At 40.9% G+C, this 24,493-nt stretch overlaps 2 long non-coding RNA genes across 67 annotated transcripts in view; one reads left to right on the top strand and one right to left on the bottom strand.

The window, feature by feature from the left end:
* The window catches only part of LOC308055213, a 528,334-nt gene that overhangs the window by 410,298 nt on the left and 93,543 nt on the right, over positions 1 to 24,493 (bottom strand). For 44 of the 50 annotated variants that reach the window (XR_013924386.1, XR_013924388.1, XR_013924389.1 and 41 more), the window contains 2 exons: positions 3,852 to 6,055; positions 3,358 to 3,722 (listed from right to left, as the gene is read on the bottom strand). This is a non-coding gene — a long non-coding RNA (uncharacterized lncRNA). Of the gene's footprint in view, positions 1 to 3,339; positions 3,723 to 3,851; positions 6,056 to 24,493 lie in introns of all 50 variants that reach the window. The other 6 variants (XR_013924360.1, XR_013924361.1, XR_013924387.1 and 3 more) reach the window with 4 other exon arrangements.
* The window catches only part of LOC308055215, a 118,754-nt gene that overhangs the window by 4,189 nt on the left and 90,072 nt on the right, over positions 1 to 24,493 (top strand). For 8 of the 17 annotated variants that reach the window (XR_013924449.1, XR_013924450.1, XR_013924451.1 and 5 more), the window contains exons 2-3: positions 277 to 906; positions 1,453 to 1,876. This is a non-coding gene — a long non-coding RNA (uncharacterized lncRNA). Of the gene's footprint in view, positions 1 to 276; positions 920 to 1,035; positions 1,102 to 1,127; positions 1,413 to 1,452; positions 1,877 to 24,493 lie in introns of all 17 variants that reach the window. The other 9 variants (XR_013924456.1, XR_013924457.1, XR_013924458.1 and 6 more) reach the window with 6 other exon arrangements.

Below are 24,493 nucleotides of genomic sequence, written 5' to 3'. Positions count from 1 at the left end.
TTAAGGTTGAGTCTTAGGGTTAAGTCTTAGAGTTAAGTCTTAAAGGTTAAGTCTAAAGGTTCAGTCGTAAGGTTGAGTCTTAGTGTTAAATCTAAGGGTTAAGTCTTGTAGTTAATTCTTAGGATTAAGATTTAGTTATAAGTCTTAGGGTTAAGTATAAGGGTTAAGTCTTAGGGTTAAGTCTTCAGTTTAACTCTAAAGTGTTAGTCTTTAGTATTCTTAGGGTTAAGTTTTAATATTGTATCTTAAGGATGAGTCATAGGGTTAAGTCTTAAGGTTAAGTCTAAAGGTATAGTCTTTAGAGTTAAGTCATAGGGATAAGTCTTAGGGTTAAGACCTAGGGTTGAATCTTAGAGTTAAGTCTTTAAGCAAAGTTATAAAGTTAAGTCTTAAGGCTGATTCCTAGGGTTAAGTCTTAGGGATAAGATTTAGGGGTAAGTGTTAGTGTTAAGTCTTTAGATTCAAATCTTAAGGTTGAGAATTACGGTAAAGACTTAGCGTTAACTCTTAGAGTTATGTCTTAAGGTTAAGTCTTAAGGTTGAGTTTTAGAGTTAAGTCTTAAGGTTAAGTCTTTATGTTGAGTCTTAGGGTTAAGTCTTAAGGGCAGGTCTTTAGGTTAAGTCTTAAGGGTTACGTCTTTAGAGTATAATTATTAGGGTTAAGATTTAGGGTTAAGTCTTAGGGTTAAGTCTTTAGGTTAAGTTATAAGATTAAGTCTTAAGGCTGAGTCTTAGGGTTAAGTCTTAGAGTTAAGTCTTAAGGTTGAGTCTTAGGGTTAGGTCTTAGGCTTAAGTCTTTATGTTAAGTTCTAAAGGTTCAGTGTTAGAGTTAAGCATTAGGGTTAAGTTATAGGGTTAAGTCTTAGGATTAAGGCCTAGGGTTAAATCTTAGAGTTAAGTCTTTAGGCTAAGTTATAAGGTTAAGTCTTAAGGCTGAGCCTTAGGGTTAACTCTCAGGGTTAAGTCTTTAGGTTAAGTCTTAAGGTTAAGTCTACAGGGTTAAGTCTTTAGGTTAAGTCTTAGGGTTAAGTCTAGGTTAATTTTTAAGGTTAAGTTCTAAAGGTTCAGTGTTAGAGTTAAGCATTAGGGTTAAGTTATAGGGTTTAGTCTTAGGGTTAAGTCTTAAGTTTAAAGTCTTAATTTTGAGTCTTAGGGTTAAGTCTTAGGGTTAAGTCTTAAGGTTAAGCCTTTAGGTTGAGTCTTAGTATTAAGTGTTAAAGTTTTAAGGTTATGTCTTAATGTTGTGTCTTAGGGCTAAGACTTAGGGTTAGGTCTTTAGGTTAAATATTAAGTTAAAGTGTAAAGGGTTAAGTCTTTAAAGTATAATTATCAGGGTTAAGTCTTACGCTTAAGTCTTAGGGTTAAGTCTCAAGGTTGAGTCTTACAGTTAAGTCTAAAGGCGCAGTCTTAAGGTTAAAGGCCTAGGGTTAAATCTTAGAGATAAGTATTTAGGCTAAGTATAAGGTAAAGTCTTAAGGCTGAGTCTTAGGGTTAACTCTCAGGGTTAAGTCTTAAGGTTAAGTCTTAAGGTTGAGTATTATGGTAAAGTCTTAAGGTTAGGTCTTTAGGTTAAGTCTTAAGGTTAAGTCTACAGGGTTAAGTCTTAGTGTTAAGTCTCAAGGTTAAGTCTTAGGGTTAAGTGTTAAGGTTGAGTCTTAGGGTTATATCTTAGGGTTACGACTTAGGGATAGGTTTTAGGGTTATGTCTTTAGGCTAAGTCATAAGCTTTTAAGTTTGAGTCATAGGGATAAGTCTTAGGGATAAGTCTTAGGGTTAAGTCTTAGGATTAAGTCTTTAGGTTAAACCTTAAGGTTGAGACTTAGGGTTAAGTCTTAGGTTTAAGTCTTTATGCTAAGTCTTAAGGTTAAGTCTAAAGGTTCAGTCTTTAGAGATATGTCTTAGGGTTAAGTCTTAAGTTTAAGTCTTAGAGTTAATTTTTAAGTTTAAGTCTTAAGATTGAATCTTAGAGTTAAGTCTGAAAGTTGAGTATTACGGTTAAGTCTTAGGGTTAAGTCTACAGATTAAGTGTTAAGGTTGGGTCTTAGGGTTAAATATTAGGGTTACGTCTTAGGGATAAGTTTAGGGTTAAGTCTTAAACTTAAGTGTTAAGGTTGAGTCTTAGGGTTAAGTCTTAAAGAGTTAAGTCTCAAGGTTAATTCTTAAGGTTGAGTCTTAGAGTTAGCTTTTAAGGTTGTATCTTAATATTGAGTCTTATGATTAAGTCTTTAATGTTAACTCTCAAGGCACAGTCTTTAGAGATAAGTCTTAAGATTAAACCTTTAGGTTAGTTCTTAAGGAGAAGTCTTAGGGTTAGTTCTTTAGGTTAAGTCTAAAGGTTAGAGTCTTAAGGTTAGAGTCTTAAGGTTAAGTGTCTAAGGTTGAGTCTTATGATAAAGTCTTTGGGTTAAGTCTGAGGACTTAACCTTAACACTTAACCCTAAGGACTTAACCCTAAGACTGAACACTAAGACTCAACCTTAATACTTAACACTAAGACTTGACTCTCAGACTCAAGCTTAAGTCTTAACCATAAGACTTAACACTAAGACCCTATAGATTTAAACCTACAACATATCCCTAAGTCTTAACACTACGACTTAAAACTAAGTCTTAACCATAAGGCTTAACCCTAAGAAATAACACTAATACTTAACCCTAAGATTTAACCCTAAGAATTAACCCTAAGTCTTAACTTTAAGATGTAAGCCTAAGACTTAATGCTAAGACCTAACCCTAAGACTCAACCTTGAGACTTAACCCTAAAACTTAACCCTAAGACCTAAATCTAAGACTTAATGCTGGCTTAACACTAAGACCAAACCCTAAGAAATTACCCTAAGAATTAAGCCTAATACTTAACCCTAAAACGTAATTCTAAGACTTATCCTTCAGAACTAACCCTAAGACTTAACCTAAAGACTTAACCCTAAGACTTAACCATAAAACATAACCCTAAGATTTAACCCTAAAGACTTGACTTAACCCTAAGACTTATCCCTAAGACTTAACCATAACAGTTAACCCTAAGACTCAAATTAAAACTTAACCCAAAAACATAACCCTAAGACTTAACCCTCAGACTTAACAATGACTTAACTCTAAGACTGAACCATAAGACTCAACCTTAAGAATTAACCTTAAGATTTAACTATAGGACTTAACCCTAAGACATAACCCTAAGACTAAACCTTGATACTTAACCCTAAGTCTTAACCTAAAGACCTATACCTAAGACTTATCTGCAAAACTCAACCTTAAGACTTAACCCTAAGACTAAACCTTGATACTTAACCCTAAGTCTTAACCTAAAGACCTATCCCTAAGACTTAACTGTAAGACTCAACCTTAAGACTTCACCTTAAGACTTAATCCTAAGACTTAAACTAAGACTTATCCCCACGACTTAATTCTAAAGACTCAACCTTAAAACTTAACCTTAGGGCTTAACCTAAAGACTTAACCCTAAGACTCAACATTACGACATAACCCTAAGACTTAAGCCTAAGCCTCAACCTTAACACTTAAACTTAAGAATTAAGCTAAGGACTTTAACAATAAGACTTACATATAATGCTTAACTCTAACACTTAAGCTTAAGACTTAACTCTAAGACTCAACCTTCAGACTTAACCTTGAGATTTACCTAAAGACTTAACCCTAAAAATTAACCCTAAGGACTTAACCATAACACTCAACCTTCAGTCTTAACCGTAAGACTTAACCTTAAATTTAACCATAGCACTCAACCTTAAGCCTTAACCTTAAGACCTAACTCTAAGGCTTAAAACTTAGAGTCAACCTTAAGTCTTAACCTTAAGACTTAACCCTAAGGCTCAAGCTTAAGACTTAACCTTAAGACTCAACCTTAAGATTTAACCCTAAGACTTAACTCTACGACTGAAGCTTAAGACTTAATCCTAAGACACAACCTTAAGAATTAACTTTAAGACTTAACTCTAAAACTCAACCCTAAGAATTAACCTTAAGACTCAACCTTAAGACAACCTTAAGACTTAACCCTAAGATTTAACCTTAAGACTTAACCCTAAGTCATAACCCAAATACTTAACCCTAAAGACTCAACTCTAAGATTGAACATTGAGACTTAACCTAAAGACTTAATTGTAGAGTCTTAACCCTAAGACTTATCCCTAAGGCTTAACCCTAAGACTTAACTCTAAGGCTCATCCTTATTCTTAACCCGAAGACTCAACCTTATGACTTGACCTTAAGACTGAACCTAAAGACTTGATCCTAAGACTTAACCCTAAGACATAACATCTAGACATAACCATTAGTCTTAAGCTAAAGACATAACCCTAAGACTTGGCCCTAGGACTTAAAACCCTAAGGCTCAACCTTAATCCTTAACCTATAAGAATTAACTATATGATTTAACACAAAGACTTAACTCTAAAACTGAACCTTAAACCTAACCTTAATACCTAGCTCTAAGACTTAACCATAAGACTTATTCCTAAAACTCTAAGCCTAACACTCAACATTTGGACTTAACCTAAAGACCTAACCTTGAGACTTAACCCTAAAACTTAACCTAAGACTTAATCCAAAAACTTAACAGTAATACATAACCCGAAGACTTAACCCTAAGACATAACCATAAGTCTTAAGACTGAACCTTAAAACTTAACCTTAGGACTTAACCTAAAGTCTTAACCCTAAGACTTAACCTTAAGACTTTACCTAAAGACTTAACCCTAATACTTTACTGTAAGACCTATCTCTATAGATTTAACCCAAAGCCTTAACTCTAAGACTCAAACTTGAGACTTAACCCATAGACTGAACCTTAAGACTTAACCTAAAGACTTGACCCTAAGACATAACCCTAAGACTTAACATCTAGACTTAACCATTATTTTAAGGTAAGGTCCTAACCCTAAGACTTAACCCAAAGTTTAACCACAAGACTTAACCTTAAGACTTAACCTTAAAACTTACTCTAATTCTTAAACCATACACTTAACCTTAAGGCTTAACACTAAGACTTAACACTGAGACTTAAGCCTAAGATTCAACTTCAAGACTTATCCCTAAGACTTAACCCTAAGGCTCAAGCTTAAGACTTAACCCTAAGACTCAAGCTTAAGACTTAACCCTAAGACTCAACCTGAAAAATTAACCTTAAAACTTAACTCTAAGACTTAATCCTAAGGCTAAAACTTTTAACCTAACCTTAATACTTACCCTAAAACTTAATCCTAGGACTTTAACCCTGAGACTGAACCATAAGACTTAACTGTAAGACAAAACATGGAGGCTTAACCCTTTCTTAACCTTAAGACTTAACCCTAACACTCAACTTTAACCCTTAACCTTAAGCCTTAACCCTAAGATTTATCTCTAAGTCTTAACCCTAAGACTCAACTTTAAGACTTAACCCTAAGACTTAACCTTAAGACTCAACATTTAAACTCAACCTTAATACTTAAACGCAAAACTTAACCATAAGAATTAACCCTGATACTTAACCTTAAGAATTAACCCTAAAACTTAACATTAAGGCTTTAAGCAAAGTCTTAAACTAAAGGCCTAACCCTAGCGACGTAACCTTAAGACTCAACCACATTACGTAACCTTAAATCTTATCTCTAAGATTTAATGCTAAGACTTAAATATAAGACTTAACCTGAAGACTTTAAGACTTAACCCTATGACTTATCCCAAAGTTTTAACCCTAAGACTCAACCTTTAGACTTAACCTTAAGACTGAACCTAAAGACTTAACCCTAAGACTTATCCCTAAGACTTAACAGTAAGACTCAAACTTAAGACTTAACCTTTAGACTTAACTTGAAGATTTAACCTTAAGTCATAACCTTAAGACTTACACCTAAGACTTAACGCTAAGACTTAACCCTAAGTCTTACCCCTAAGACTTAACCCAGACAGTTAACCCTATAGAATCAACCGTAAGACTTAACCCTAAGACTTAACTCTATAGACTGAACTTTAAGTCTTACCCCTAGGACTCAACCTTAACAATTAACCTTAACTCTAAGACTTAACCCTAATTCTAACCCTGAGACTCAACCTTAAAAGACTCAACCTTAAGACTTAACCCTGACTCAACCTTATGAATTAACCTTAGACTTAACTCTAAGTCTTAATCTAAAGACCTATCCCTAAGACTTAACTGTAAGACTCCACCTTAAGACATAACCCTAAGACTTAATGCTAAGACTCAACCATAAGAGTTAACCTTAAGATTTAACCTAAAGACTTAATGCTAAAACTTAACCCTAGGATTTAACCTTAAAGACTTGACCCTAAGACTTAAACCTAAGACTTAACATTGAGACATAACCATTAGCCTTAACCTACAGACATAACCGTAAGACTTAACTCTAAGACTGAACCTTAAAACTTAACATTAGGACTTAACCTAAAGACTTAACCCTAATATTTAACCTTAAGTCTTAACTCTAAGACTTAACATTAAGACTTAACCCTAAAACATAACACTAAGACTTAACTCTAAGACTTAACCTGAAGACTCAACCTTTAGACCTAACTTTAATACTTAACCTAAAGACTTAACCCTACGACTTAACCTTAAGAATTTACTCTAAGACTCAACCCTAAGACTTATCCCAAAGACTTAACCATAAGACGCAACTTTAGACTCAACCTTAAGACTGAACCTAAGGACTTAACCCTAAAACTTACACCTAAGACTTAAACCTGACAGTTAACCCTAAGACTGAACCTTAATTCTTAACCCTAAGACTCAACCTTAAGACTTAACCTTAACACTTTACCCTAAGACTTAATCTTGATACTTAAACCTAAGTCTTAACCCAAATACTTAACCCTAAGACTCGACCCTAAGGGTTATCATTGAGACTTAACCTAAAGACTTAACCCTAGTTATTTAACCCTAAGACTTATCCCTGATCCTTAACACTAAGACTTAACTCTAAGGCTCAACCTTAAGGCTTAATCCTAAGGCTCAACCTTAAGACTTAAACTAAGGACTTAACCCTAAAGACTCAACTCTAAGATTTAACATTGAGACTTAATCTAAAGACTTAATTGTAGAGACTTAACGCTAAGACTTATCCCTAAGGCTTAACCCTAAGACTTTAAGGCTCATCCTTAAGACTTAACCCTAAGACTCAACCTTATGACTTGACCTTAAGACTTAACCTAAAGACTTGACCCTAAGACTTAACATTTCGATGTAACCATTAGTCTTAACCTAAAGACCTAACCCTAGGACTTAACCTTAAGGCTCAACCTTAAGCCTTAACCTATAAGAATTAACTATAAGACTTAACCCAAAGACTTAACTCTAAGACTGAACCTTAAACCTAACCTTAATACTTAGCTCTAAGACTTAACCATAAGACTTATTCCTAAAACTCTTAAGTGACGTACGGAATTAGACTCTATAACTCGAAAGTTATAAAGTAGGTATGTTTATTGCGCGCAGATGCACGGGGGATCGCTCCTCCACAAGCGTGCATGCCCAAAGTGATGAACCATCTCACATTTATACAATAAAACAAATGAATATTCAATTAACACCTATACATATTCGTTACCTAAACCCACCTACTCTTGCTTCGTATGTTAATTAGCTTATCAGTCCTTTGCAGGCAATGTGGTGGTCTTGCAGGTTTGTAGGTGATTCATGTCCTTGTGACCATCCGATCTTCTCCAGCAAGAAGACTTAGCACTCCCTCCCTCTAGATAACATTGGAATGTCTCTCATCCTTTTCTCATCCTTTTTATAAATAGCCCCTTTGTTAGAGGAAGAAGGGCAGGCGTCTCCTCAAAGCTGTGTGGCTATGTGACCGGACACCACACCCATGACCAGTCACCATACCCACATTCCTTGAGCAGACATATACAGTCACAATCGATGTCCATTGTCCCTCTTTCACACTATTTCTCCATATCAAGACCAAATAGAAATTACTTGAACTATGCATGAACACTTTAGTGAAACTAAGGACCACTGTGCTTTTAAATGGGGACGAAGCTCATAAGACCCAGTGAGGATTAAGTGTGACTAAAGGTCATCGTAAACAGTTTTTCCAGGTGTATAAAGTATTTTCCTGTTGCGAAGAGCTGTGCTACCTTTGTGGGTTTGCCCCCCAGCTCCCATCCCCGCAGACACGCGTAACTGGTCCCTCGGCCGTGCGGGTGCTCGATCTGTTGCACAGCAGGCGATGGGATCCGGCCATTTGACGGCAGAATCAGGTCCTAAGGAGATGGTCGCTGCCAGCCCTGGCTGGCCTCGGTGCTTGGAGGGGCTGTGCAATGTCCCGGTGTGACAGCGGCTGTTACCGGGGCTCACCCCCCCATCTGGGTGCGAGGGGGGTGGCGGCGCGGTGGGTGGCGGTCCTGCCGGGGTGGGAGATGCGGCTCCAGGTGCTTTGCCCGCCGGCCCAGACCATGCTTTCGCTTCTCGTTACGCTTTCGGGGGAGGCAGGAGGGTCGCTGTTACCGTCAGCGAGCCCGTGCTGCCGCCGCTGGCCGGCATCGGGGCTGTGTGACATCCCGGGGTGGCGGGGAGCGGAGCGATGCGCCTCGTCTTTGCAGGGTGCTGAGCTGCCCTTCCCCGGGGCCAGGGCTCGCTGCCGCTTGCACCTGCACAGGATTTGGTCCCGCAGCCTCAGTGTGAGGGCTGGATTTTCGCGAAACGAGGAGGAGCTGCTGGCACCTTCTGTACTGACGGTCGGCTTGATTTCTTGCTGTGCTTTTCTTACATTTTTAATAGCCCGGTGGAGTACAAATTGTAAAGGAAACTTCATACAGAGAGTTTTAAAGTTTGAAGAGAGATTTTTCACCCTCTAGCTGTCGTGAGGTTTCACCTCTCCTTCCTGGCAGGACTGATCTTCCAGTTAGAAGTGAAACAAGGTCAAACGGTTTAAAAAAAAGGTTTCTTTCTGTCAGGCTGAATCTAAATCAATCAAATTCCGGGGCACCAAAGTGTGTTGTGTAACAAATGTGAGTGCAAAGGTAAGCACGTAGCTACAGGTAGCAGAAGAGCATGTGCGAGAGAAGTTGTGGGACTTCTCTCTAAGTTCTAACACCTTGCTCTTTGCACTGTTCTTCTGCAGATTTGCCTGGATTTTAAGTATGGACAGAAGAGGGAGAGAATGAACATATGCATTTGATTTGCTTAATAGAAAATACCTTGGCAGAAACACATGCTTGTGCTGTGTATTCTGTTGGAGTATGGCTTTTTAAAATACTCATGTTCTGTCTAATGAAAAGCTGATAGTATCTCCCATTCACCTAAGGATATGTTCAAACATAGCTTGAGATATGCTGCTAACCATGTTAAGAAAAATGTATAGCTTAATATCAAACTAGCTAAAGTGCAGTCACTGGGGGATATCTTGGTGCTTGTAAACTTTAAATTAAAGAGCGCTACGAGGCTGGATTACCTGATAACCAGTACAATTGGAACAGCAGTATAAACCCTCTTTTTTGAAGGAAAACTGTAGGTCATTTTGAACAGTGTGGAATCATAGAATCATTTAGGTTGGAAAAGTCCTTTAAGATCATTGAGTCCAGCCATTAACCTAACACTGCCAAGTCCATCACTAAACTGTGCCCCTGAGCACCACATCTACACATCTTTGAAATGCCTCCAGGGATGGCGAGGCCACCCTGAAACTTCCCTGGGCAGCTGGTTCCAGTCTTTGACAACCCTTTCGGTGAAGAATTTTTTCCTAATGTCCAATCTCAACCTCCCCTGGGGCAACTTGGGGCCATTTCCTCTTGTCCTATCCCTTGTATCCTTGTTGGATCTGATAGAAATGATCCCCAAATGGCAGTGTGTAAAGGATTAATTTAAATTCCAGATTCCAGTTGCCTGGCATTAGCAAAAATAAAGCTTTTGTCTTATTTCTCTTAACAGTTAAAAATTAGATGCAGGAAAAATAAAGAGAAACACGTAAGTTCGGAATTTTTCCCCCCCCCTCCATTTACATTTTGGTAAGACAGAACTAATTTGCTCTCCTGTCTGCTGTGCATCCTGCTGCTGAACTAATCTTTTCTATGCCCTAGACTGTGATTAGCTTTGTTTGTTTATTACTGAAAGATTTACTTTCTAGGACTCCTTTTAATTCCATTTGCTACTACGCTGCCTTTTGTCTTAAATGTTATCTTTTTGTAGTGTCCTTTAAAAGATTCTTGGCCTTTTCTAACCCGGGACAAATTTATAGTAGCCTGGTCGAGTTTTTCTAATCATGAATGATCTTCCCAGCAGGATATGTTCTTTGTCTTCTTCCTAACATGATTCAGGACACATTCTGTTTTAAAGTGCCCTTACCCTTGAACCATTGTGCTGGGATTTAGTGTATTAACCCAAACTCTAGTAGATTTTTCTTGAGGCTTTTCTCTGTCACTTTGCACAGCACTCCTAAGATACCTGCTGTCAAAGTGCTTGCATTTTAGTAATAACACCTTGGCACTGTTAAAGTAAGTATGTTTAAATTTTCCTTTGGCCGACTTACCTGTTTTAGTTCCTTAAATATTCAGATCTCTTCTGAGACAGGTCGAGGAAAGGAGCACTTGTTCTTTGCGGCGAATGAAGAGACGGGACGCAGCTTGATGCAAGCAAATGTCAATTTATTGTACAGAAGCACGAGGTTTTATACACTTTCAGAAGCTGCGCGTTTTAAACTAATTGGTTCTTGAAGCTAAGCCTTGCATACTAGGCAGTCCCTGATTGGTGGTTAACTACCAGCAATTAACAACAAGGTGTTATCTTTCCTTGGTGCCATCCTTGGCGCCATCCGTCTCCCACTCCCCTGTGCTCTGCAAACATGCCTCATCATGTTAATTGTTGTCTAGACAAGCTCGAGCAAATTCCCCTCAGCTAACTGATTGCCACGCATGGTCCTAGTTTCCAGCCCGCTCCTGCATCTCCCCCTTCCTGTTGCACAAAAAGAACCTTTGAAACCGAACAAGTAAAACCAAGGTATAAGTAATAGAACAAATAAAAAACTAACTGAGACATATTATCAGTGTCAAAATAACCCACTGTCTCTGTTCCATACAATTTTACAATTTCCCCTTTTTTGTTTTTGAACAGCTAGTACCAGGTTTTTCATATTCTGCAGGGCCCTTGCAAACATGACAGCAACCAAGGTAATAGCAAACAAAAATTCTGCCAATTGATTGAATGAATGCCAAAAAGGCTGAAATTTTCTCAGATTTTGACAACATGTTGCTGCAATGGGGCGCCTAAAATCCACGCAGCACATATACCATCAAAATCCTCACAGCCATGTGTCCTTGAACCAACAACAAAAAGCAGTAGCAATTTTGACTCACATTCTTAACTGCCTACCAAACAAGGTGATTTAACTCTTTAATGCTTTCCCTGCTGTTACTCCGGATAAGAGAAGAACCGCTGCAATACGTCCCCATCATAGCCTCCTACTACATTAGCATCTACAGAAAGACAATTATCGACATTCAAAGTGTAAACAATATCATCTTTTGGATTAACATTATACATAGGTGGAAGAGCACACCAAACAAGAACTGGTTCAGTCAAAAAGTTCGAAACATAGCATGCCTTCTCTGAATATACCTCTGGGGTCATTCCCTTCGTTCCCTCTTTTTTTATGCAAAGAGAAATACTTTACCATAACAGAGAAGCCCCTATTTACATCTCTGAGCCCAGACACAAACCGCAGCTGTATGCTCCACCAGGCTCAGGGCAGGAATCATTCATGTAGTTACGTAGCTATATATCTCTACAAGCATGCAGACACCTATTAAACACTAGATAACCATGTTTATCTTTCCTATTCTCCTTCACAATACCTGGTTGTTCTCTCATTATGAATCCTCCCTTCCCGCACTGCTTTGCTTAACTCTTTAACAGCCTCGTATTGCACAGGCTGCCACTCTGCAGGTTGATTTGTCTGACAAAATACTGAACATGCCATAGCGACTCCCAAAACCCATCACTGAAGTGTTTCCCACTTGCATTCCTGTCACCAGTCCCTCAGACTCCCTTTCACCCTCCCCAGAAATACAATCAATGCATCAGGAGAGACAAGGGGGTGGGGGAAAGGTCTAGCTCCTTTTCCAGATCTATAGGACCTGGATCAAAAGGTTTATCAGTGTCAATAAAATCATTGTCCGAGTTTTCCTGTTCCCGTGCTTGGTCCTGTGTTGTGAGGGTCGCTGCAATCAGTGACAGAAGCTTTGGGGGCAGAGGAGGTGTGGACAGAATCGCCATCGCTGACTGTGTCTTGAGAAAAGTCGCGCTGTCGGTGGAATTTACAGCTTCCTCTGGTTTAGCACCGTTAGTAGAATTAGTCCACACTTGGCAAAGAGTAGTCAGAATTTGCCACCAAGATGCTAAATGCATTCCCGACACGGAGTTCCCCTCCGCGGCAGCATCATACAACTGGCTGCTGTATGTACACACTTTCATTCTTTCAAAGTCTCTAAAGTTTCTTGGCTGCTCACCTGTCTCGATGAATACAGGTGTTATCCTCGGGGTTTAGGTTGTCCGCCTGGTCCAGACAGCAAGTTCAGCCAAGCCGTCTCCTCCGGAACGCAGCCCTCTTCCACGAGCTGTCTTTTTTATCGACCAGTTCCGTCCTTATTCTTCCAAGGCTTCGGAACACCACCATAGGGGTCACCATTTGAGGAGACTGAGGCACGGACTCCCTGATCTGACTAGAAGACCCTTCATGAGTCCATATACGTCTCTTTCTGGGGACGAAGCCTGATTCCCCATTACAGATTTCCCACAGCTCACCTCTCAACTCCGGAGGGATTTCAGGCCGGCTCCTGCTTCCTTTCAGCAGATCATTCAAAGTTCTGTGGGATTCGCTGCATGTCGCTCAGGCGATGCGAGAGCCCTTCACGTTAGATCCTTAAATGCATCACGTCGGGGTCACCAATTTGCGGCGAATGAAGAGACGGGACGCAGCTTGATGCAAGCAAATGTCAATTTATTGTACAGAAGCACGAGGTTTTATACACTTTCAGAAGCTGCGCGTTTTAAACTAATTGGTTCTTGAAGCTAAGCCTTGCATACTAGGCAATCCCTGATTGGTGGTTAACTACCAGCAATTAACAACAAGGTGTTATCTTTCCTTGGCGCCATCCTTGGCGCCATCCGTCTCCCACTCCCCTGTGCTCTGCAAACATGCCTCATCATGTTAATTGTTGTCCAGACAAGCTCGAGCAAATTCCCCTCAGCTAACTGATTGCCACGCATGGTCCTAGTTTCCAGCCCGCTCCTGCAGTTCTTTACAGACGATGAAATAGCAGAAATAAATGTGTAAATAGGCATGACCTTTAGGCCATTAGGGGTGTTTCTATGGGTATGTCTGCTATGCCCAGAATGGTGTAAGAACAGTAATCCGCTTTGCAAATTTGGCTGTATGACCATATCACTATGTTCAGAGGTGCAGGCGTCAATAGATGCAAGTGTTTTCAGAGAATTAAGAAAACCATCTTGTTCATGCAGTCCAGCCATAAACGATGCACAGAACAAAAAATGATAGAAAAAAAAAATTTCTTTTCAGACCCATATGAGTAAATAGAGTATTCTATGCTGTCCTGTACACGCATGTGTGTACATGTATTCGTAGCCAGTGAGTCATGGCTCCTAAGCCTGATTTTAAAACTGAATGAGTTCATTATAATCCCCCCCCCTCCAAAAAAAAATAAATAAAATCTGAGGAATCAATCTAATCTGCTTTACTAAATGAACATGTGAAAGTGCTTACTAGGGATAAACCTGAGGACTATACATATTTCTCTCTTTTTCCTCCAACAGAATGAAAACACCTTTGAGACAATAAAGGAGTTAGGAGAGGAGCCAGTGTGTCCCATTCAGTATTCTCTGTGTATCTGCGTGCACCGCTTCCCCTGTTTGGTTCCTGATCTAGACGGGAAGGACAGGGGGTGTGTAAGGACATTGCAACTCTCGAGAGAGAAGATAGGCTTTTGTGCTGGCTTCCCCCAGTTCTGAGCTCTTTGGGGCTTAAATCTCCCAGAATGGGTGTGATGTTGAGTTTGTCTACTCCAGGGCAAATGGAGAGGAGGAGGGGCGCCTGGAGGGAGGACCACTGGCGCAGGGGACACCCTGAGCATCAGAAGTTGTTGGAACCACTGATGACTAGGGCTGTGACCAGGGGGGACCTCTCAGATTTATCTGCATGGGGTACCCCAGTTGCTGGGACATACAGTAAGCAGAGATTGTGCCGTGTGGTCGGAGGGTGACTTGGTTTGCAAAGGGGGAGCTCAGGCCAACCCCCTGCAAGGCAGGTAGAACTGCAGATCCTCCCTGTGCTTCGTGTTCACCTTGCCTATGACAACCTGCCGCAGAAAAGCTGAGCACAGCCCTTTGCTGACGCCCAGCAGCTTGTGCTCCCTCTGAAATTTTTTGGTTGATTGTCATTTCATGGAGAGCTCTATTGTCCCCCAGCCAGGGATACTGCAGCAATAGCAAACCAGGGCTTCTAGTTACTCCCGGACGCCTGCCTTCCTGCCCCCTCTGCATCTCCACAGCTCTCACAGAGGAGGGGTTGCCAGTGGTGCCTTCTTCAGGCAGGGCACATCTGCAGCTTCCCATTGAATACCCTCCTTTCCTCTGAAAGCCCTGCCTCTTTCTGGCGCGTGGGGTTTGCTCATTTCCGTGAGTGCTTTTGCAGGTGGTGGTGACATGGGAAGGAAAGGGACATACAGTGCTGGAGGTAAAGAGCTGCTCTGCTTCTGTTTACACCGTGTTTGTACAGCTGAGGTGGATACAAATCAGGGGTGGCTTTGCTGGAGAACTTTGCCAGGGATATAACTGACCGCCTGTTTGGGAGTCCCAGAGCAGCACGTTCAGTAGCAGGAGATCGCTGCGCTGCCTGCCCTTGCCGTTGCTCTTGCGCATGCGGCAGTAAATACCTCCTCTGCACAAAACTGAGTCCGGGTAGAGTCCATGGAGACAGTTTTGGTAAGAATCCCAGATGCTGCAGTAAAGCAGTCTGAGGGCTCAGCTGAGCTGTACTGCTTCAGAAGGGAGATTAGCCATAGATACGTACGTGCTTTCTTTCTCAAAGAGGGGAAAGATGGTGTGGGATAGTCCTTTGCTCAGTGGTCCTGTGGGCATGTGTACTGGAGAGGAGCCATCACAAGCCACCTCTTCCTGAGCAAGCCACCACTGTGGGAGGCACTGAGATGCTCAGCAGAGGCAGTTTAGGAGCGACAGGGGCGGCTGGTGATCTGTCCCGCTGCTTGGAGGTAATCCCCTCCATACAACCCTGAGATGCAACGTAGCCAGCTAGAAGGAATCCCAGAAGAGATGGACAAAAAGATGAACACTTGCAGGTATTGCTCCCCAGCAACATGCGAAAAAATTCATCAGCAGTACATATCCTGGCATGTATCCATTCATATGGAATGTGGATATTTATGGTTTTTAGTGTAAGTCAAAAGCTGTTGGACAGTCTGTTTTGCTTTGGAACAAAACCATAAAATTAAATTTCGTGAAGCAACCCGTGTTTCAAATCCGTGGACAAGGTGAAATGCCATGTGCATGAGAGCATTTCTCATCAGCGCGGATCTTTGCTGTCTCTAAAGCAGTGCAGGCTGGGGCTGTGGGTGCTACTGGAGATACGCAGCCCGCCTGCACTGTAGGAAGGTCATTCTGGTCTCACTGTCAGATGGAGCTGTATGTTGTACAATATTGTACGTGTTGTGCCAAGCTTTCTGCAGGTAAAGAAAGAAGCAGTCATGTATTTGACAACAGCGATCATAGGTGATGCTGTGAAGAGATTCAGGGAAAATCTGTGGCACATGTGATTTTGACTGCAACCAAGCTGTAGTTCTGACTTGTCTTGGTCACTTTAATTAGTAATGTGTCATTAATTTAAAAATAACCAGTGCAGTTAAAGAGCATGGGTGTTGGTCAGAAATGCCTGGTTTCTCATGTGTAAATTCACCAAGTCAGACGCACTGATGCAAGTGCCTGGATGAATCGGTGAAACGGGGCTGGGCTACCCAGGGTTGGCACGGGCAGCGTGTGCAACACGTAGTTGTTTAGGCAATAGCTCTAATTCAGAGTTATGATGGAGGTGCTGAATGTGCTTGGTTTTGAAAGCACACAGTCTTCGTTAGCTTCAACGGAAACTGCAGGATTCTGCTGTCCAAATCAATGAAACTGTGAGATACAATCCACTGTTCAGGAAAGTCAGAACATGTTTTTAAGGAAGTCTCTGTTGGGAGGTAAAACCACTGCTGAAGCAATAGCAGCGATGGAGCGTGTGTAAAAGAGCCTAGGGAGACCTGCAGCCTTCTGGAGCCAGGCAGAATATTTCCTGTTCACTTTAGCTATTCGTCATGAAGGGAAGATACTTCCTACGAACGGGGTTTTGTTCTAACGGAAATAGGTGACTGGTGAATAAAGAGGGAAGTGGAGAGTTGTCTTTTTCCCCATTTTTAGAAAACAGAATGCATTATTGTTCCAGTTCAACAGTAGGTGGCACTCGGTTCCAGTGCAAGTAGTTATCACTTCATTCCCTTAAAAAGGAATCCGTACAATTCTATCAGTTCCGCTTCTGAATCAAAGAATGAAAATAGCTTCTGAACAGGGTCTTGACTAATAATTCATGTGCTGTGATATCTGCGTGGTGTGTCTTCATTGCCTTGCACTAAAATTCCTCTTTCCTGTGAAACCAGTTGTGTTTGTGGGTTTGGGATCTTTTTTTCTTTCCTCCCCTTGATCAGGGAGCAGTACCCCAGCACAGTTCCACTTGATTTTTTTCTGGTGGTGTTCTAACATTGTGCAGTCCTCCTAACTCTTTGTCCATCAGTAATGCTTTCACTTTTTTTGTTGTTCATGTTTTAAGATATTGTTTTCTTTCTAAGGGCTGTATTTTTGTTATGTCTTTCATGATGAGTGAATTTGAAGAACTCTCAATGACAAATAATACAATTTGTAGTGTAATTTTGTGTAAATGCTTCTCTATGAATTAAAAAAAAGTTTTCATTTTATATTATTTCAGGGGTAAACCCTGAATTAATCAATCTTGGATATGGAGTTTCTGTCTTCTAGAAATACATGAAGCTTAACTTTGTTTTTGTAGGTTGAGAAGGAAAAAAGCAAACAAAGATGTTCAAAAGTGCAGGCCGTGGTGACGTGCAGAATTAGACTCTATAACTCGAAAGTTATAAAGTAGGTAGGTTTATTGCACGCAGATGCACGGGGGATCGCTCCACCTCAAGCATGCATGCCCAAAGTGACGAACCATCTCACATTTATACAATAAAACAAATGAATATTCAATTAACACTTATACATATTCGTTACCTAAACCCGCTTACTCTCGCTTCGTATGTTAATTAGCTTATCAGTCCATTGCCTGCAATATGGTGGTCCTGCAGGTTTGTAGGTGATTCATGTTCTTGTGACCATCAGATCTTCTTCAGCAAGGAGACTTAGCACTCCCTCCCTCTAGATAGCATTGGAATGTCTCTCATCTTTTCTCATTCTCTTTTGAATAGCCCCTTTGTTAGAGAAAGAAGGGCAGGCGTCTCCCGTCTCCCCTTTGTTAGAGGAAGAGGGGCAGGCGTCTCCTCAAAAACTGTAGTTGTCTCCTCAGAGCTGTGTGCCTATGTGACCAGACACCGCACCCATGGCTAATCACCATACCCACATTCCTTGAGCAGACATATACAATCACAATCGATGTCCATTGTCCCCATTTCACGCTATTTCTCCATATCAATCCCCCCTTTTCTATCAAACTAAGTACATTCTTTTACTTAAGCAGTCTTCCCGAATGATATAAAGCATCATACATAAGTGTTACCCTTTTAAACATTCTCCAAACCCACAAATATAACATAATGGTTAGTATTAAGGAAATTCCTCAACTGATCAATAAGATCACAATGGGGTGTACCATAGTGTTAAGAATTCCTGTTGCAGAAGGTGACCAGCCAAAGAGAGTATTCCACCAGTTATGGTTTCCATCCTGTTCTACCTTTTTTTAAAACTTTCTTGATCCCCTCTACATCATGATGGATCATAAGAAGAGTTTCATGTCCCTTTTCTTTGGTTTCTTCCAGTATACGTTGTAAATCTGCATGGTTTAATAGTTCTTTTATACTGCTTATATTTAGTCCTATGGGGGTAGGAATTATCATCTGTGATAGGGTAAAGTTAGATGTAAAATTACAGATATAGTAATTTGAATATTGTGCAGTCTCCTTTACCTCTCCATCTACAGTTATTGTGTTACACTTAGTTCTCAAACACGCACATCCCTTCCCTGCATATATAATTACTGTTTTCAAGTTTGCATTTGGTCTGGCCTCGAAATGACATATTTTCTGATCTGTATCTAAACAAGTATCCTGGGCCATTATAGTATTGCTTTCACAGAGGAAGCCCTGCTGCTCTCGCATAATACAAGTTTCTAAATCTACTGTTTGCCACTTGTTGCCTATCTTTCTGGCCCACGTTCTATGTTCAAAAGGGTATAGGAGCACCCCATTATGGTTAATTCCAAGGGCTACAATGGGGTGTATGGTAATTATTACTGCATTATGTATGGTTAATACAAAAACTGTGATTGTGTGTGTGTTGGGGTCGTAGGTAAAGTTCACCATATTCCACCATGACTGGAGTTTTCTTTCTACTTCCGTAGCATTGTCCCAAACCATCTTTCGAATTTCCGTAGGAAATATGCCTTCCTCTCCTTCTCTTATTATGGATGCAGCTATTGATTGCATCCACATTTGGGCTTGGATACAACTTAGAGCCAGGGCGACGTCGTCCTGTAAACCACCTAATGCCTTAGTGATGAGTTGATGATCTTTCATGTTGATTTGTTCCCACCTGGGGAGTACCTTCGATATCAACCATTGGTGTGCCCCTAATGCCAATAATGAAGATTTTAGTGGTTGTTGTAGTTTTGATAGATCGGCCGTGGTGGCGGCTAGTTTATTCATTATCACCTCTGAGTCTATGGAATTTAATACTCCGAGTCCTGTTCCCAATATTCCAGTTACATCCCTCACTATTTGGTTTCGATAAATATTTCCCCTTTTTCTTAACCAAGTTGTCCATCCCTCATAAGAGGTTCGTAAGAAGGGGGAACAGGATGGCTTAACAACAGAAACATTGACTTGTATTTGTAACTCTATACTTTTAAGAGACCATTCTGGGTTAAACAACATTTGTTGCTGACCTGTATTCCTGATTACATTGATATGGAGAAATAGTGTGAAATGGGGACGCTTAACACCGACTGTGATTGTATATGTCTACTCAGAAATGTGGGTATGGTGACTAGTCATGGGTGCGGTGTCTGGTCACATAGGCACACAGCTCTGAGGAGACAACTACAGTTTTTGAGGAGACGCCTGCCCCTCTTCCTCTAACAAAGGGGAGACGGGGAGACGCCTGCCCTTCTTTCTCTAACAAAAGGGGCTATTTAAAAGAGAATGAGAGAAGATGAGAGACATTCCAATGCTATCTAGAGGGAGGGAGTGCTAAGTCTCCTTGCTGGAGAAGATTGGATGGTCACAAGGACATGAATCACCTTTCCTTGCTGAAAAAGATTAGATGGTCACAAGAACATGAATCACCTACAAACCTGCAAGACCACCACATTCCAGGAAACGGACTGATAAGCTAATTAACATACGAAGCGGGGTTTAGGTAACAAATATGTATAGGCGCTAATTGAATATTCATTTGTTTCATTGTATAAATGTGGGATGGTTCGTCACTTCGGGTATGCACGCTTGTGGAGGAGCGATCCCCCGTGCATCTGCGCGCAATAAACATACCTACTTTATAACTTTCGAGTTATAGAGTCTAATTCCGCACGTCAACATATGGTCCAATTGTATAAATTTTTGGATTTGGTTTAGTTAACTTAAGATCAAGCGTTAATGGGGTTGTTGTAACTGTGGTGGTGGTAGGAACAGTGGTTAGCATGATTGTTATTTTGATCTTATAAGTCAGAGCTGTTCTTGAGGATTCCTTTCCTAGGCATATTATAAAGATGGGCTCGGTTAAGGTAAAATTGTGCCAACATTCCCGTGAATTAAAGCATATGGCTGTATTTAGAAGGGTAAATTCCTTATCTACCTTTCTGACATTAATCAGGGTGTCTCCTGAAATCTTGGTGTTATCTTTTTCATTATATGTTTGACACCCTACTTTTATCCTATCTCCTAATTTTCCCCATAATCGGTCGACTTTGTGTACATCCTCCCGATCCCATTGATTCCTTTGGTATACCTCATTTTCAGAATAAACCACCATAGCTAGTTTCGTCTTTGAGTCCACCTTTCCCATTATTCCAGTGTGTTTTTTCTGGGCATGATTCCAAGGCCAGTTATCAGGCTCTTGGTTGTAGGCAAGAGAGAGGGTACAAAAAAACACAAATGGTTTAAACCCACTATTGATCATTTTAAGAATCTAAATGTTCCTCATATATACATATAAAATCTGTTTTAATCAAAAATATCTTTGTTTGAGTTGGGGCTTACTGATAACAAATTGGGCAAGAGTGGCCACTGGCTCAGTCCCAGACTCTGTTGTTCTATATTGTTTGTTGTGGTGCCCTTCCCATATGGTGGATCCACAACCGCTCAGGTTCACTTACTTGCCACCCACATTGTTCCCATTTGTCCGAGTAAATTTGAGTTTCAGTTCTTTTTTATCTGGGGTTACTTTCCATGAAGTTGCAGGGGCTTTCTTGATCCGGGTATGGTGAATCGAAGAATTCTGTCCCTCAACCTTGATTGCAGTGTAGGTGGTGAGTAGGACTTGAAAAGGTCCAGTCCACTGTGGTTCCAGGGTTTTATCTGTAAAACACTTAACGTATACATAGTCCCCCGGTTGTATATCGTGAACAGGTCCATCCAGACTCCTACTGCGTGTTCCATCACATGCTTCTCAATTCTTATTAATTGTTTGTTTAGTGCCACCATATAGGAAGTCATTGCTTCTTCACCAATCTGTGAAGACGTCCCCTTTTGTACCCCATAGGGTCGTCCATATAAAATTTCAAATGGGCTAAGCCCCTCTTTTGCTCTTGGTCTAGTTCAATTTCATGTAAGAGCTAATGGCAAAGACTGGGGCCAAGTTAGATTTGTTTCTTGACCTAGCTTGACAATCTGTTGTTTGATTAGATGATTCGTCTTTTCCACCTGGACACTTGATTGTGGTCAGTATGGGGTATGTAATTGCCAATCTATTCCTAGATGGTGGCTGATCTGTTGTACTATTCTGGACACAAAATGTGGTCCTCTATCCAAGGACATTACCGCTGGGACTCCAAACCTAGGTATTATCTCTTGGAGTAGTATTTTGGTCACTTCCCGGGCTTTAGCAGTTCTGCGTGGGAAGGCTTCTGGCCAACCTGAAAAGGTATCTGTTAGTACCAATAAATATCGATACCCCCCTTTTCAAGGAAGTTCCGAGAAATCGATCTGCCAATGTTGCCCCGGAACATTTCCTCTACTAATGTTCCCTAGTTTTATTTTATTTGCTTTATTGGGATTATTGCATAAACACATTTCACATTGCTGAGTCACCTGTTTTATTACAGTATACAAGTTTCGCCCTATCAATTTCTGATTTAGACTTTTATATAAAGCATCACCTCCCCAATGCGTCTTATTAATAATAGGGCTGTGGTCCATATTAAATGAGATGGCACCACTATATGACCATCCCTTAAATAAGTCCACTTACTTAGTTTTATTTTATCATTCATGTCCTGAATTACCTTGAAGTTTTCTTTAGAATAGTTTGGCTCTTGATCTATACTTACAGTTTGGATTTTATCATCTGGTATTAAGGATAATTCCTCCTTTCCTACCTCCTCTGTTACTCGTCTGGCCTCATGGTCGGCCAGGCGGTTTCCAATTTCCAAATCAGTGCCTCAATGGGTCATCTTATGTTCTTCCTTCCTGGACGACCCTCTTATAACAGAGGGGGCCATTCCTCACATCAAGGTCTGGCATGGCACATGTTCCCACCGCTTAACGCCTACTGGGTTGCAGCCAACAGCGGAGCTCAAGATTCTTCTCGGTAGCAAACACAGAGGCCAACCCAGTCTTGCCCTTGACTATGGTAGGAGGCACCTGACCAACCTTATTCCTTGTACTTTGTTGTCAATGCAGAGTTTCATCTGGACATCCCATAACAAGTCACAGTCATGGTAAAACACAGATTTACATTAGTAGAACTACTACAGAGTGTATTTTATTTCAGTTTTTCTGCCAATATCCCCACAGCCTTGCTGACCAAGGGATATTGTTTTTATCTGAACTGGGCAAGCCTCCCCCTTATCATTTTTACTGTAACAGGTAAAGCATTTTTCACCTTTTATTTTTGGATACACCTGGTTAAAAAATTATTTTACTTCAGGGAGGTCCTCTTTTCCTCTTTTCTGTTGAATTCAAGATAAGCTCAAGATTTCAATTACTTGATCATTTTTAACTTTTAGTTTCATTTCTCCTTCTTTAAATGTCTAGATGTTCTAATAAATCTCATCCCAACAAAGACTTTGGTGAATTTGGCATTCTTATTTGATTTTTTAGTTTGTACTTTAAAGGTTTCAGGATGTCTTCCTGGTGGCCAGCAGCTCCCACAACTGTAGCAATTTTTTTATTATTATTATTTTTTTACTGAAGTTTAACAAATAAGTTGGTTTTGTATTCACTAAAATTCCACCTCATACCCATTCCCTGCCCTAGAGGGGCCGTTACCGGTCCTGTTGTACTGCAAATGCTGCAGTAATTGGGGTGACATTGTCAGGTCCCTCAGCTCAATTGTCAGCAACAGCAACCCCCTCCTCCCCACCATCAGAAGGATTCGGGGCAGGAGATGCTGTTCCTGCTCTGCAGGTTACACAGGCCTGCCTCTGCAACAGCACTTCTGCTTTAACTCTTTCTTACCCTGAATGCAAATCTGCTACTTGTTGCTTTAAGTCTGTGTTCTTACATATCAGCCTTCGCAGGCAAATAGCAAACACCCTGCCATGCATCCAGCATGATTCAGTCGCACCTTCGAGGGGGTACGGGGGTTTGTACAAACTCACCCCAATACTTTAACACTTTCACAAGGTCTTTGATTCTCCACACACACACACACCTGCCTCAGGTTTTACATACATCAGTACAAGTTTATATCTTACAATGTGTTTCATTCTGGTTGCTCCACAGAACGAACCACAACCTGAGCTTTTAAACACAAAAATTTCAACAAGAACATCTTTCTAGTTTAGGTCTCAGTTGTTCTTTTTTTTTTTTTCTATCCTTTTCTAGAGCCATAATCAAAGATCAGGTGATGTTAATCCCGCACTCTCTCTAGTGTTAGTACCATAGGATCCCGAGGGGGTACTAATCCACAGTCCTTTTGCCACTCAGGTTTGTCCTGGAGGACGAAGAACATGTCTGCATACGATACTTCATCCCATTTTCCCTCTCTCCTCAGAAACAACATTAATCGCAGGAGAGTGTTATAATCTAACGTTCCTCCCTCCTGAGGCCATTTCGCATCACTCCCCAATTTATACAAAGGCCACCACTGATTACAATAGTTAATCAGTTTCCTTCTATTTTTGGTACCACCATGTCCTACGATATCACTCCAATGTTTTAATATACAACCCAAGGGCGATTTTTCACAGGGCTTACTCCTTCCATTTCCCATTTTGCAATTTTAATTACTTTGTTTTTCTCCGGCCACCTTAGCCACCCAAGGTCGGAAACACGGATAGAGCTCCTTGCTTGTTTTGCACTCAAACGCGCGTCTCAAGCACTCTTGCACTCACACTCAGTCAAAATAATTAAGCTATACACGGAAAATCAAAATGCGCATCTCAATCACACCATTCACACTCTCCGGGCAGCCCTCAGTCACACAAGCAGTATGTTATACGGTACCGTGCACTTATGTACAACTTTTAAGAACACTGACAGTTCACAAAGTATGCATTTCAATGAACAATTGCCAACAAACAAAAAAACAATTTTTCCTGGTCTTAAGCAGAGTGTTAAGTTTTCCGCTATTTGCCACGGATTACCAGAATATTATTATTTTTCAACATACATTTCATAACTCCAAGTTTTGAACATATAACAAGACAACACATAGAACAAACAAGACACAGAGCGCTATTTCAGTTGTTACATTCTAGGAATTCCCCAATTCTTAAGACAACTTAAAGGAAGTTTTTAGCTTCCTTTTTCCTATGCAAAAGTTTCCCTTTTACTTTTGTTGTGAGCTCCCTCTTGTTCCCGTGAGATTCCGCCTTATTCCGTCCCGCCCCCCGCTTTCCGTCACGAGGCCTCCGGGCTTTTAGGAATGGCAGTAACCTCGGGTTTGCTCGATCTGCCCTCAAGATCGCTAGCGGCCACCCCTTCCTTGGTCATCAAACCCCCTCCCAAGGTACCTTTCCTCCTGGGACTACGCTGCGTGCCGGACGTCTCCGTGCGTCTCACCAGCCGCCCTGTT

This window comes from Falco punctatus, assembly GCF_963210335.1.
Source record: "Falco punctatus genome assembly, chromosome: 18".
NCBI lineage: Eukaryota > Metazoa > Chordata > Aves > Falconiformes > Falconidae > Falco > Falco punctatus.
Note: the sequence above shows the minus strand (reverse complement) of the source record. Positions and strands in the feature narration are given on the sequence as shown.